The following is a 14,653-nucleotide window of genomic DNA, read 5'->3' on the forward strand; positions in this document are numbered from 1 at the left end:
CAGCCCGAGTGACCTATCTTCCATTATGTGTGTACCAAAAAAATGCAATTTCTTTGCTGTTGTCTCTTCTTCCTGTTCATCTGTCACACTTGGCTTTAATAGTCCTGTACAGATTCTGACTGTCCTGGTCCATGTATAAATCACATTACAGTTATATACTGTGTGTTGGAGATGAGCAATGTGCCTGTGAGAAGATAGTTTTGTACAGTATTTTAATGTAGATTTTTTGGGTCATCCTCACTTAAGACTCAATTTATTCCAATCCATATGTTTGTTGGCTAGCATTATAACGGCAAGCCAGAAATCAATGCAACTGTTCATGTAATGCAAAAGATTAGCTAAGCATGCATTAAAGTGCTCTATGTGTCTGAACCTGTTTCAGTCCATTTAATGTAATGTTATTCAGTACCAAAACTGAAGCAAAAACAAACTACTTCCCAGAGACTAGTACATTGGGTGGCCATCTAGGATTATAACAGTATTACAATAATGATAAGTGTAGCAAGAAAATGGAATACTTTTAAGAACAAGATTTTCTCTGTTGTTTATTCGGCATTGTGTATCCCTCCACATCAGATTAAAGTTCCATTGTGATTTTATAAAATCCATACATCAAAGAAATCCAGCTTTTTTGTAGGATACCCTGGAATACTACTTTTTTTTTTTTTTAAATCTATACATTTGCTTTTGTGTAAGGCTAAATTATTAACATACATTTTACATTCTTTTGTATTGAGTAAACTGTTGGTTTCTTTCTAAACTGAAGAGGTGTGTTAAATGTTACTTGACTAGAGAAAGTAAGTGCATAATGGTGTATGTTTCTCCTGATACAGATATGTTTGGTTTTCAAGAATCGTCCCCTATTATACAGTGTGCTGTTAGTGGTTTTTAGTATTGCCAGTATAAGTCTTATTACTGAGCTTACAAAATAGCAGCGGTGTGGACTGGATGTGTACAGTGGATTGGATCTGCATTGCAAAAATGAATGAGCATTTATGCCTGCACTGTAAAGAATTGAAAATAAATCTTATAAACAGATTATAAAAACATTTTTGTGTTTCATTGTTTTGCCACACATAAACACAAGTGTTCTCCAAAACAATATTTACAGTGTACAGCATGTACCTACTAGAATTGGTTGCCTGAGATTTATGATTAATTCTAAAACAATGGATTTACAGTCTAAGTTATGACTTGGGATATTATAACCCATTTTTGATAATAATAAACACTACAGGTTTCATCAGGACATTGTTGTTGGCTTAATCAAGCTAATCTGTTCATGTCTGGGCACAATTAACAAGTAGTGTTAGGAAATGTTTATCCAATATGACTATGACAACTATCCTTTTCTAAATGCTGTACTGATGGCAGCTGTCCTTTGGTTTTCAAATATCGATTTAAAAAAAAAAAAAAAAAAAAAAAAGAGCAGCTGGCGACTTGAATCCAGCCTCAACAGGTTATGCTATTAAACTTGCTGGAACCTGTTTATTTATATTATTATTATTATTATTATTATTATTATTATTATTATCTGAGCTGTTTAATTAACAAAAGCCAGTGGAGAAATCTAACAGACTGGTGACACATTTTTGTTTTCTCTCATACTATACTGCACTTTCTATTTAATTTTTTATTTTATTTTGTGTCTCCAAGTATAATTTTTCCTGATTTCTCCCAATTTGGAATGCTCAATCGCTTTCCCCCTCACTGCAGCAATTCCCCACATGGCTCAGGAGACCAGAAGGTTGAGTGGGCGTCCTCTGATCCCACGACCAAGTCAGCTTGCTTTGTCACCCAGGAACTCTAGGGCAGATGTCAGCCAGCTACTGACCTCTGGCGAGCAAAGGCGAGTCCTGCAGGTGTCTGCCTTTGAGCTCACTGGGCGCCAGGCCAGCAGGGTTTGCCAATTTTTCCTCCCTAACCCACGGGAGTACTAGAGCCAATGCTATGCTGCTTTCGGAGACCCCAGCAAAGACCAGCCTACTTTGCACAGCCAGGATGCGAACCTGTGCTGTATGATTCATCTTTGCCATTACATGACTCCGCTTCTACCAGGTGAGCCACTCTGGGTCCCCCCCTTCCTAGTTTTTTAAGTCATAACACGTTGAAAATATTTCTAAGTAACCTGGGGGATGTCTGAATAGCAATGAACCAACTGTGTTTATAGTAAAAAAAAAGAAATAAAAAAATGAATTGCTTGGGGACAGAATTGATTGACTTTTATCTCACAGGGATAGCATTTCCCTACAATTGATCAAGGGTTTACAGCTGGAGGAAATTTTACCTTATTGATCAAACTGTTATCAGTGTTTTTGACGGGCTTTTCAAGATTTAGCCTAATTACCCCGGACTTTCTTGTCTCTGTACTGAATCAATCAATTTCTCTAGAAAAAAACACAAAACTAGTAAAAAAAAAAAAAAAAAAAAAAGTACATTGTTATAGCAATTATATTCCTGATTAACCCAGGCCCTGTAACGGGTAAAGAATACAAATAGACATGATCTAAACACAATATTTAAGTGTTAGTTGTTGTCATAGTAGTAAAGACCTGTTGAAAAATCCAAACGAATTCCGGGCTGATGAAAGTTTAGATAAAAATAAACAAATAAATAAATAACATTGACTGCTTTGCAGTGCCCACTTCCTCCAGCCTCAGATCGTTTGACTAACTTCTTTATTTGATAAATGCCAGGGAGCTTGTTCTATGAATAAAGAAAATGTATAAATAGGTTATACTGGCCAAGGAGAAGCTGTGATAAATCCCCCCTTTGGTCTGACACCTTTCTATGCACGAAACCAAGTCAATTTATCATGGTTTATAAAAACGGCAACTGCCTGTGTTTTTTCCACCAAATACCTTCATTTCTCTGTAATAAGTGCATGCTGCAGAAATAGGGTGTACATCTGCACAATATTACATTGATTGAAAGTGAACTGCCGTAGCAGCAGGATGTTCTTCTATGGAGGAATATGTTTCACAAAACTATTAATGCTGTACACAGATATAATTGGCCTTGTAGTGTTCACTGTTTATTACATTCACACATGAAGGCAGGCCTACTGACAGGAGGGGTAGGACTAGGAAGCAGCATACAGTTGGGTAATTAACCTGGAAGTTGCCTGCGTGAAGGTATGCTAAATTAAATTAAAACTGGAGTCGTTAATTCTAATTGAAGATGAGATTTTATTTTGCCTCGCTCTTGTACTGCATTGACTAGCAATTAGGGAAACTGGAATTTAATTACCATAATTATTAGAAAAAGTTATTTTATTGATGAGTTGTACAGTACATTCAAGACAAAAGTGTATTCTTTGACAAAATGTAATATGGGAAAGTACAAAGAAACCCTCCTTATGTTATTATTTATTACATTAACATAAAGTACCTTCATCAAATGCCCTACCACCTGTAGGAGACTCATTGACTGGAAGTTCTGCCCTACCTCATTACTGTTCAATTTCAGTTTTTAAAATCTAAAGTTAAACACTAAATAAAATCTGGCTCTGATACAGATTTAAAAATCAATCTGCAACTCCAAGGAATTACCCTGAAAAAAAATTGTCAATGTGAGTGCCACTTCAAACGAAAATATTTTTAATGAGGGGAAACCAGCTAACGTGAGTCAAGGTTTTTATGTTATGCCAAAAACAATAGAGACTGACCCCTGCTATTATTTGTGTGGTTCTCAAAATAACTGTGGATGTGGTATAAATTAAAGGGTCTCACAGTTTTGCCCACTGATATGCTAAGCAGTACCGTATTGCATTGCTAAACAGGTAACAAGGAGTATAATGTGCAAACTCTCAACCTGTTTCCCCTCCCTTCCTTGTTTGTTTTCAACCATAAGTAGGTAATAGCTTTTGAAATGCAGGTAGGAAGCTACATCTTGAATTCTAATTAATTCTTTATGCTTTGGTATTTTGTTCTTTCTTTGTCTTTGCATTGTATTGACAAATGTTATATTATGTTTTGGTGTTTTGTTTTAATGCTTTAGGTATAGCACTCTGCTTTAATGTACTTTAACATGCACTTATCTGCTCCTAATTGTACTGTATTTAATCCTGCACTTAATCCAATCTGTAGTATTTTGTATTTCACTTGCACTTGTGTCTAACCCTGATGTAACTATCAACACTGGTATCTGCTCTTGAACTGCTCTGATATCAAAACATATTGTGTTTTGTATTTGCTCTTATTAGGACTGAAATTATTGAATTTTGTATCTTGCTCTTAATTGTACTATAATTATTGATATGTATTTTATTTTGTATATAACTGTAAGTTTGGTATCTGCTAAGAAATAAAAAAAATAATAATTGTAAAATGGAGCTGCTTGACTATATCAAGGATTAGGGTGTGGACTTCAGCTCTCTGTATTCCTCCACCCAGATTTAAAGGAGTTATTTACTACAGGTTACAACAGGTTTAAGGTCTTTCATATGTGTTGCTGTGATGATAAACAAACAGTTCAAGATCTTAAACACGTAGTAATCTTAATCTTAGTTTGACTTTTGAATAGTGTTTTATTGATTATCAAATTTAAAGGTCAAGGTTAAAATATTTTTAGATGTATTTTCCGGTTTTAATATTTTTTAGGCAGTTGGCTCTTTGAGAAAATATATATTATATAATATATATATTATATATATATATATTATATATATATATATATATATATATATATATATATATTCATATACACACACACACACACACACACACACACACACACACACACACACACACACACACACACACACACACACACACACACACACACACATATATATAAATATATATATAACATTTTTACAGGACTAAATTAGGTTTTAGTATTTTATGCATATATTTGCATTTTCTGACAAGTTGAGCCATGTTTAACAGTAATTTATTCCATGTTGTGTTTTTTTTAAGCAAACTATTTTTTTCTTAACACCCTTCCCAGCTGTTTCCATTATTTAAGCCTGAGTAAAGTGCCTGAAAACATTTTCTTTTTCTCTTGCTCACCTTTGTTGTCCTGCTTACAAGCCTCCACCTCGCCCTTTTCAATGTGCCACGATCATGACATTTACACAATGTGCTTGGATTGCAAGCACTGCGTTTTGTGACAAATCACAACGCAGACTGCCCAAAGTATGGCTCTTTATATACGCAATATCCATTGTGTGTTTGTGAATTTAGAAACCAATTCAGAACAGTGTTTGTTTTGGAGGAAAAGTAAAGCTGTCTCTCAGAGTTGATGGGAACATTTTCACATACTTTACTTAATCAAAATACGTATTTATGATGTTGAGAGTACAGTTATTATAGATCCTGAAACATTTAAATACATTTTTTTTTCATGCTTTGTTCTGCAGGAAAACAGTTTTTAATTACACTGTATTCCTAGGCAAAAGTGTTTTAACATGGTGTAATTTAAGGATTGGTTTTGTGACATAGTTACGGAAACTGTTTTGGAAAACGGAGAAAATGGGGGAAAAGAAGTTTGCTTGCAAATTCATAGACTATATGTTGTACTTATTTATCTGAAAGCATGCAGTGACACATACATAACCACTGCCAGACTACAAAGGATACTCCTGGTGTAGACTGTGCTTAGTAATGAGTGCTTGACTCAATCTAGACATTTCTGTGCTTGTGGCTGTAGCTAGAGGAGTGGCTCCACAAACTAGCAGTCTCTAAGTCAGGGAGGAATTTGATGTGGTATCCAGTTACCATCCAATTAAGTGTTCAGCCTGATTGTTTGGGACTGCAGCTGCAAGATCTTGATGAAGGCTTCATTAAAACAAAAAAAAGCTCTTTTTAAGTTACTTAAATGCCTGTTCACAAAGGCGGAGTTGGGTTAGCGTTCAGACACTGCCTGCAGTGATTCATAAGAGAGACGTGTGTGTGTGTGTATGTGTGTGTGTGTGTGTGTGTCACTTGTGACCTGGAGCAAACTGTGTGGCTCTGAATGTTACACTCTTATCAACTCACATGTGATTTGGGCTGTAGTAAAACAAAAACAATTACTGTACATATGATTCAGCATCTTGCTTACATTGATTGAATGACTGGATGCAAACTTTGGCCATTTTCTGTTGGTAAGGATTAGAGTAACGATTAATTATGTGCTTGGTACATGCACAGGATATGATGCCCTTTTTAATGGGTACTGAAATTGTTTTAAAAAACATATCTTGTATGCATGTTTTATCTCTTGTGTTTTGTGAGATAAGCCTAAGGAAATGTTGTCACCAATACTGCCACCATTTCATGCATGTTAGAGAGAATTGAAGGATACGTCGTAGGTTACTGGATGCTATTTACTTTCTGATTCATTTAAATGTGACATACTATGGAATGCCTGGCTAATTTACTCAGAACTAGTGCACGGTATGATTGCGTATGTCTTGTCTTTGATCGCTGCCTCCGGGTCACTTGAAAAATATATATTATTTTTCTTAAGGGTCTATCCTGGTGAGGTAGAGTTTATAAACAAACTAAATTGATTAAATAAATAAATAAATACATCTGGGAGGCAGATTTCCAGATTCTTAACCACAAACTTAATTTGTGAAGAATATTGTGAAGATATATCATATATAATATATATATATATATATATATATATATATATATATATATATATATATATATATATATATATATATATATATACACATATTTATATTATATTTTTTGTAATGATTTGTTCCATATAAGCCATTGTAAAGTGTACAGTTCCCACAGGAAGATGGGTTTGGTAACTGTAGACTCTCGCCCCAATGGCTCATGCTGCTCTGGTAACACAGCGTTTCCTAATTTAACATGAGCCGACATGCTGACATTCTTTAGTGAGCTTGTGTTTTGGGGCTAGCTGTATTCACACGATGATAATATTGTGTACATTAGCAGCTTTCAGATGGTCAGTGCAAGCCCCCACTGAGAGTTTTTAAAACTCTGACAAAATGACTGTCAATTTACATGTAAAAAAACAAAAAGAGCGTCAGCCTTGCTTTATGTGCTCTCTTGTATAGAGGCCACCCCAGATGGTCTGGAATATATTCTGCAGATGGTGTGTTAACTGTGCATGGGAATCTGCCCTTCACTGCAAACAATACAATTTGTTTGGTACACCACAAATTATATATTTGAAGGAAAGGGGGGGGGGGTGGGGGTCATTTTAAAATGTCCTTTCTAATGGTTAAGCAGAAATACAGAGAGACTTGCGCTGGTTGCTAACCATGTGTTCTGCAGAGGCAAGTTCAGAACTGTGGTTTTGTGCCCCTCTAATGACTCTGTGTAATTGGGCTTCAAATTTTAACACATATATAGGAAGGAGTCGTGGAAAATGAATCCTTCTCATGCAAACAAGTTTCTTTGCAGCTGTGCACTTTAAGTGCCCTGATGTGATTTTACAGCACTCGCACAAAATATCATTAATAGTCAGGGTGTTGCATATAAGGGCTCTCAAGGGGAGGAAGCATGTGAAAAAATGGTCAGTCCTAGTTGATATGCAGATCTTGCTAAGCCATGTGGGATCAATCATTCACCACCCAAACTGTGCCAGAAGATTTCATTCACAGCATGCTTGTGTTTATCAGTATCTTTAAAACAGCTAGTAAAACTGTGGTCGGTTTGGGAGTTGGCAAATGGACCAAAATAAGAATCTTGTGCTATAAATGGCTTGTTCAGCACAAGAAAATCTAAACTATCTAAACCTCTGTGAACAGGAAGTTTATATAATGAAGCATTTTACAATTTCCCAAATTTTAGTCTAGGTCAAAAAAACACCACAGTTCACTGCTTTCAAATAGGGTTTTTTTTTTTTTTTTTTTTTTAAAATGATTAGTATTAGTATCTTAAGAACACATTCTCTCTAGAAATGTACTACTTAACCTTAATTAGAATTTAGCTTTTCACACTAATGAAGGCATCACAACAATTTATATATGCTCTCGCTGTTTCTGTGCTGACACATGTAAATTTACCTTTTGATATTTTCTTTTTCCAGGTACAATAACTTACACTTTGTAAGATTTAAAAAACAGATGTTGCTCTACAAGAAAACCAGAAAAGGGAGGAATAACCTATTGAAATACAAGCCTTGTTCCAACTTCCTAAAAAGACTTAATTCTAGTAGTACAGTATGTGATTACTACATAATGTATCTCGGGAGCTTTTAGATTGGTCAACAACAGCTCAAGCTTTCAAACACACTGCCCTACCTATGAGTCTCTACTGTGACCCACAGAGGCCTGTGTAGATCTGTTCATTATCTGCACCAACAGAGAACTCCTTTAACAGCAGCCCCCAGAAGCCATCATCAGATCGGAATCTCTTTCACTTTCATATTGACCTTAGCTGGACTGGTGTAAGTTCAATATGTATTGTATATAATTAAGACAGCCCATCTGAATAATTTTAAACATAATATTTAAGTTGGGAAAATGACTTCCCGTGAATCTGACTTCATAGGAATTAACCCCCCCCCCCCCCCCCCCCCCCCCCCCCCCCCCCCACCCCCCCCCCCCCCCCCCCCCCCCCCCCCCCCCCCCCCCCCCCCCCCCCCCCCCCCCCCCCCCCCCAAAAATTAATATATATATATATATATATATATATATATATATATATATATATATATATATATATATATTGCGACATGTTGAAAATTATTCAGCTGTCACAAATTAGTGCTTTACCTTTTGTCATTAGCTTGATGTAATTAACTATGTTATGTAATCTTTATATAACCAGTAAGTGTAATCATTTTATCTTGTTGTGTATGCATTTATCTCTGTCTTTCTCTGTCCTTACTGATCTACAGACATCAACCACAAGCATTTCACCTCATGGAACCCCTGAGCTATTTATATACAATTATTGGCTCAAATAGAAATAGAATGTTGAATTTTTGCTCTATTGGAAGAAAAGCTTTGATACAAAGACTCTGATACAAATATATGCCATGCCAGTGACATATAACGGAAACCAATGTGCTTTAGCAAGAATCAGGCCAGCACATTACCATTATTTCCAGGGTATGTTACAAAAGAAAATATTTTAAGTTTCTTCAGTAATCTAAGACAGGTGTGTAGTTTGAAAAATAAGTAAAGTTCACAACCAAATAATTAACTGTACATATTTGTTGTTACTGCTCAGCAATTTGATTATATCAACAACTACATATAATTGCAAGTTGAGCTGAACTTATCGTCATCTTCTATACAAACATACAGAATAGCTAAATAACACTTAAATAAAATGTTGACTTACCTGGTTTTTATGTTTATTTGAAATCCCCATAATTCACTGCAACATGATCTTTTGCTTATGTTCAATTGCCTGATCATCTACTTTTAGATTAATAATTGTACTAAACACATGCATCTTACATTCCTTTGTCTGCAGAGGCAAGTAAAAAGCAATAAGAAGAGCTAATGCAAACTGAGAACGACAGCCTGGATTAAGCATGGATAGTCAGCCTTGGCTTGATGCAGTTAGTTATACAGGCTAATGGGATCGATGGTGACAGCTGTAATTACCAGAGATGAGGTCGCCTGTACTGTAATTACAGTGCAATCGTCAAAGCAATTCGGGCTGTAAAATACGCACCCTAGATCCTTCCTTCCGATATTGAAAATGATACAAAAAGCTCGCTATTTCGACACTGATAATGTGTATTATTTATCACAACACAATCAAAGGTCCAGTAGCATCTTTGCTTATTCAATACAATTGACCCGTTAAGCTGATTTACTACATGGCTTGCAATGCTTACGGGTGTTTCAGTATTAATGATATAATACTTACAACACTGATACCTTACATACCATTGAACACTTGAACTGGTAACGTTGTACGTACTTCGCAAATTCACAACCTTGTTTTGTTTGTCGTCCTTCATGTTACCATATGACTCAGTCAGGTTAGTGCAATACAATACTGAATATAAGGGCAAGACTTCCAAGTACTCTCATGTAGCAACTGCAGATACTGAAATCAAACAAAACAATCTTTCTATCTTTGCACATGTCTTCGTAATTAAGAATTACTGTGTGCAGCTGTAGTATTTAACCCTCCTGTTTCATGTTTCTGTACTGTACATATGTGTGTGTGTGTGTATATGTTTATGATATTGTAACAGGGCAGCAGGAGGGAGCCCTGCACATTATTGAGAAGGGGCAGGGCAAAGCCTTGCTTGTGTATATGTTTTTGTTATTGTTATTATTATTATTATTATTATTATTATGATTTGTTATGTGTAAATGTGATGGTAAGGGCTATGTTTATTTGTATTTATTTAAAAATGCATTGATGGCATAGCCATATTGTTTTTGTTATTGTTTTGCAGTGTGGATGGGAAGCCCCATCCACATTAAAAAACCTTGTGCAGAAGGTGGCCATCTCCCTATTTAATTACTTGTTTAGCTTATCGCCAATTGGGAGATGGTCACCTGCATAAAAAGCTGGAGCTCTTTGCACTCCGGGTGGGTGTTCTAGAGGAGAGAATGGGAGCGCGAGGAAAATGTAACTAAAACGAAAGTGTAAAGATCAATGAAGGCAACTGCCCAGCCTGACCTTAGGAGAAAACATCACGCACTGCTTCTAGAGTTTTTTTTTTTTTTTTTTTTTTTGTTTTAAAAACTCTTTTTGTTTTGTGCTCGAGAGTTTTTTTTTTGTTTAAAACTTTACTTTCGCTCTGTGAGCAGTGTTTTTTTGTTTCAACCATTTATTTTTATTTCTCTTTGAAAATGAACAGTGCCACAGCGCCTTTTCAACGCCGTACTTGTTTGTTTTCCTTCCTGTTTCTGGCCTGACATCACCACTCAGCCATCCCTGTCACAGATATGAATAATTTGAATGCATCTGTAATCATGTATTTGTTCTAAAGTAAATAGTTGTTGTTAGTAAAAAAATATATATTAAAAAAACAACAAAAAAAGCAAACAAAAAACAGTGTGCGTCTTTGTCAGATTAATATTCAACCATAACTTTAAGAACACCAAATAAAAAGGTAAAACTATTCAAGTAGGAAAACACAGTTTTTTTGTAAGATTTATCATTGAACGAAAGAAAGCTTAATTAGTTACAAGGCGCGCTTTTAGAAGTGCACCAAAAACAGTCAATTTGCAACACTAAAATATTTTCAAAAGTATTTATTTTATATATAGTTTGAAAAATAAGTAAACTACATTTCCAAATGCTAAAATGCCTGTTACATTGGTATTTTAGTTTTTTTCAGTGTGGAAGGTGTAAAGCTGGTCTGTGAGGGGGGCACAATGGACAAGGGTCATGTGATCCTTCTTCACAGGCAAAAGGCTTTCAGTGTAACAAAGGGATATAATCCCACTTTAAAACCAAAGACAAAAACACGGATTTCTGCTGCTAAAAATCAAACTAGTGTGGACGATCTGAATGAGGAGCTCTTGGCTTTCAAAACGGGGGGGGGGGGGGGGGGTGAATAAAAGTGCTTGTTGTGTGGTCTGCAATCAACTGCAAGAAAACAATTACATTCAGCTACAAATGTTTGCAATAGAACCAAGTTTTAGCTAATCATAATATTACACATTAGAGAAAAAAAGGTCTCACCTCTTCTGGAAATGGAGCAAGCAAAGGACCTGCAATAAAACAATAAGCACAATCAGTTACACAGCATCGGCTGGATTTGTAGATTTCATTGTGCTGCACTAAACAGTGCCATCACTGCTGTAGCTCCAACTGAATATGCAATGTTAAGCTGCTAATTGTCTGGTGTCTTTGTGTGCTTGGAAGAGACAATAGAACACAACAGTAACCTATTACGTGTAACCTGTTTAGCTTGCTCAGCACATTCTGTTTTCACCGACCATACAGCTCGTAGATGGACTTGCTGTTTTAACAATCGTTTGCTTTCGTGCTCTCCTTTTATTACAGTTTGTTTTAACCAACATGATGTGACCATGACTACTTATTCATTGACCCCCCCCTCCCCCCAAAAAAATCTGTCTCTTCCAAAAGCTGTGTTTTTCATTATGAAGACCCTAACCTGAGCAATCTTTTTCAAAAATGAATTGCTTGGTGTTATCATATCTTCTAACAGTTTGAAATAAGCAGTAGGTGTTCAGTATTTTCATTGGGTAACAGATGTAAATGCATACGCTGGCACCAAAGCAAGTGAGCATAGGACGATCTTATGTATAGAAAATCTAGCAATAGTAACCTTCATTTTATCAAATCTTTAAATCACATAATTTCAAATAGTATAGACATAAACAAACATTTGTTGTAAGGTAACATGATATAAAAAAGAAAAAAGGTTTGTATTATGAACCGTATGAAATCAAAGTTTGCATGCGTAAAGGCCTCTACACACCAGGCGCAATGCGACAAGCTAATGTGTCTTATGACACTGCCTGCAATGAGATGGGCAACACTGAAGCAATGCTGAAACAAGTAGGATTGGCATCTATTTTTGCGATTTTGTTGCACGGCAGCTAGGGAACTGACCAATGTGGATCAACTTCCCTTGCATGCCTTCAGTGAATAATGGCAGAAGAAAAGATAATTCTTGCAGTATCGCAAAATACCCGGAGCTGTACAATAAAGGACACAAAAATAATAAAGACATGGTGTGGCAAAGTGCCTGCCCCTGTGTGTATTTTGTGTTGTGTGTTAATGTTGGTGTATAGTCATTGTTACATGGGATATAAATGGGTCTGTGTAACACAAGTGATTAAAATGTATATTTGTATTTAGGCACAAGGATTGAACAGCACTTCACGTGCAAGAAAAATGTAATGATATGTGCATAAAAGCAGCTTGTTTTCACTCACTCGGGGTTGTGTGTTCGGTGAGTGGAGAACGGGTGTGGAGAAGGAGGTAACAATAATAAAATAATAACGTAAAAGTAAAATATCAGCTCACCGTGTTGTTTAGTGTTAGACCGTTTTGTTTGTCTGTTTATTTTGGCTACCAGTGCCGTGCCCTGTGTTTCTGTTTGTTACAACCTTTTTATTTACTGTTCTGTTAATTCATTAAATGCTGAGCGCAAGCAAGCGCTCAGCTCCACCCAACTCCACCTCTCTGTTTATTTCCTGGTTCCTGTTTCTGGTCTAACGTCCCCCACTCCGGCCGTCTTTGTGACACATGGCAATGAGGGAAAACTTCTGGCAGTCCATTTCCAGCAACTGGATATAGCTGGTGTGTATGATTTGTTTACCTTTACTAAAATAAGTATTCTTAAAGGCTATTATGTATTCTAAATTTTTATTAGCTGTATAACAGGACTATTGAACGTGTGTTTTTTTTTTCCAGCTGATGATACTATCGTAGGGGAGTTGCCTTTCACATCGTGTGCCCTAGGTAGTGCCGCAGGTAATTCTGAAGTGCTTTTTGATGTACGAAAACTACAAGTGACTGTCAAGACAACCCCCCCCCCCCCCCCCCCCCCCCCCCCCTTTTTAAAAATAACTTGCAAATGAAATACAAGTCTGACATCTTACATTTCTGTGCACACAGCATACTTGACATGCTGTAACACTGAAAAAATATGCCTTTCATCTTTCTTTCTGGGCTCCCTGTACTAAACACAGAAATCGGAGATGATGAGGCCCCTCATATAATTGTATTCTGTGAGTTTTTGAAAGGTACTGCAGGACAATAAAAAATCCTAGATCCGTTCTGGTGGTATTTGCCTTGACTTGAGGTTTCCCAGGTGAACACTTAGTCTAGTGTTACCATGAAAAAGTACTGTAGAGCACCAGAAATACCATGCCCCCTCCCGCTCAAAATCATTAAACCACATGAGTGTGTTATGGGTTTGGAGCAAACCTAGACCCACGTTGCATTTGTTGAAATTGATGAGAAATACACAAATGGAGAGATGGATTAATTTGATATTCTCTATTCAGTTACTGTTGTTAAGGTGTTGTTAAGGTGTTTTCTATTTAAAGCAAACTGCTTGGAGGGGGGTAAACTAGACGGGCCAGTTAGCTGCTGCATGCTCATAGCAGAGCTTTACCATGGCTCCAGATCCATAAATTCTCTCCTCGGAGTTTGGCCAGTCCCGCCTGTGGCTCCAAGAACAGTGTATCTTGCCTGTCGCTGCATAAAAAAAACTAAAAAAAACAAAAACTGGCACAATTACGTTTTGGCAGAGTGCCTTAAATATCCATTATTGGAAGCTGTGCATTATCTCATCTTGTATACAAGGAAGTATATCAAGGAACCTATGCAAGAATTTTGAATTATAAAATACTTCTGGCGTAGTTCAGTGTTTTGTATTGGAAACACATTCTCTTTCTAAACTATTCCAAAATATGAAACATAGATTTTACAGCTCCTTTTTTTATTTGTTTTTGTTTTGCTATATTAATAAATCTTTACCTTTTTTAGATGCTAATGTATGGGGATTTACACACAAACTGCTTGAATCAGAATTACTGTGTGCCAGTACCTCATATTTTTTAAAATGGCAAAGTTACCGGCTGAAGTGTTTTAATTTGTGAGGCATACCCTTCAAGAATATTTTTTATCATGTTCCAATCTGTCCTGGGTGACAAGCCCTAACTCATTTAAGGCACATAATTCCATTCTTTATTCTTCCATTTGAATAAAGGAGAGATTGCCTGCATAATGTGACTGATGTCCTTTGAGCATGGTCTGCTTAAAGAACAAGGGCATGT

The 14,653-nt window shown here is 36.3% G+C and overlaps 1 protein-coding gene across 1 annotated transcript in view; it reads right to left on the bottom strand.

The window, feature by feature from the left end:
* LOC121299014 (semaphorin-6D-like) overlaps positions 1–14,653 on the bottom strand; it is a 75,944-nt gene that overhangs the window by 20,561 nt on the left and 40,730 nt on the right. Inside the window, exon 2 of the mRNA XM_041226445.1 lies at positions 11,580–11,608. The gene's annotated coding sequence lies outside the window, so the exon portion shown is untranslated. The remainder of the gene's footprint in view (positions 1–11,579; positions 11,609–14,653) is intronic.

This window comes from Polyodon spathula, chromosome 24 (assembly GCF_017654505.1).
Source record: "Polyodon spathula isolate WHYD16114869_AA chromosome 24, ASM1765450v1, whole genome shotgun sequence".
NCBI lineage: Eukaryota > Metazoa > Chordata > Actinopteri > Acipenseriformes > Polyodontidae > Polyodon > Polyodon spathula.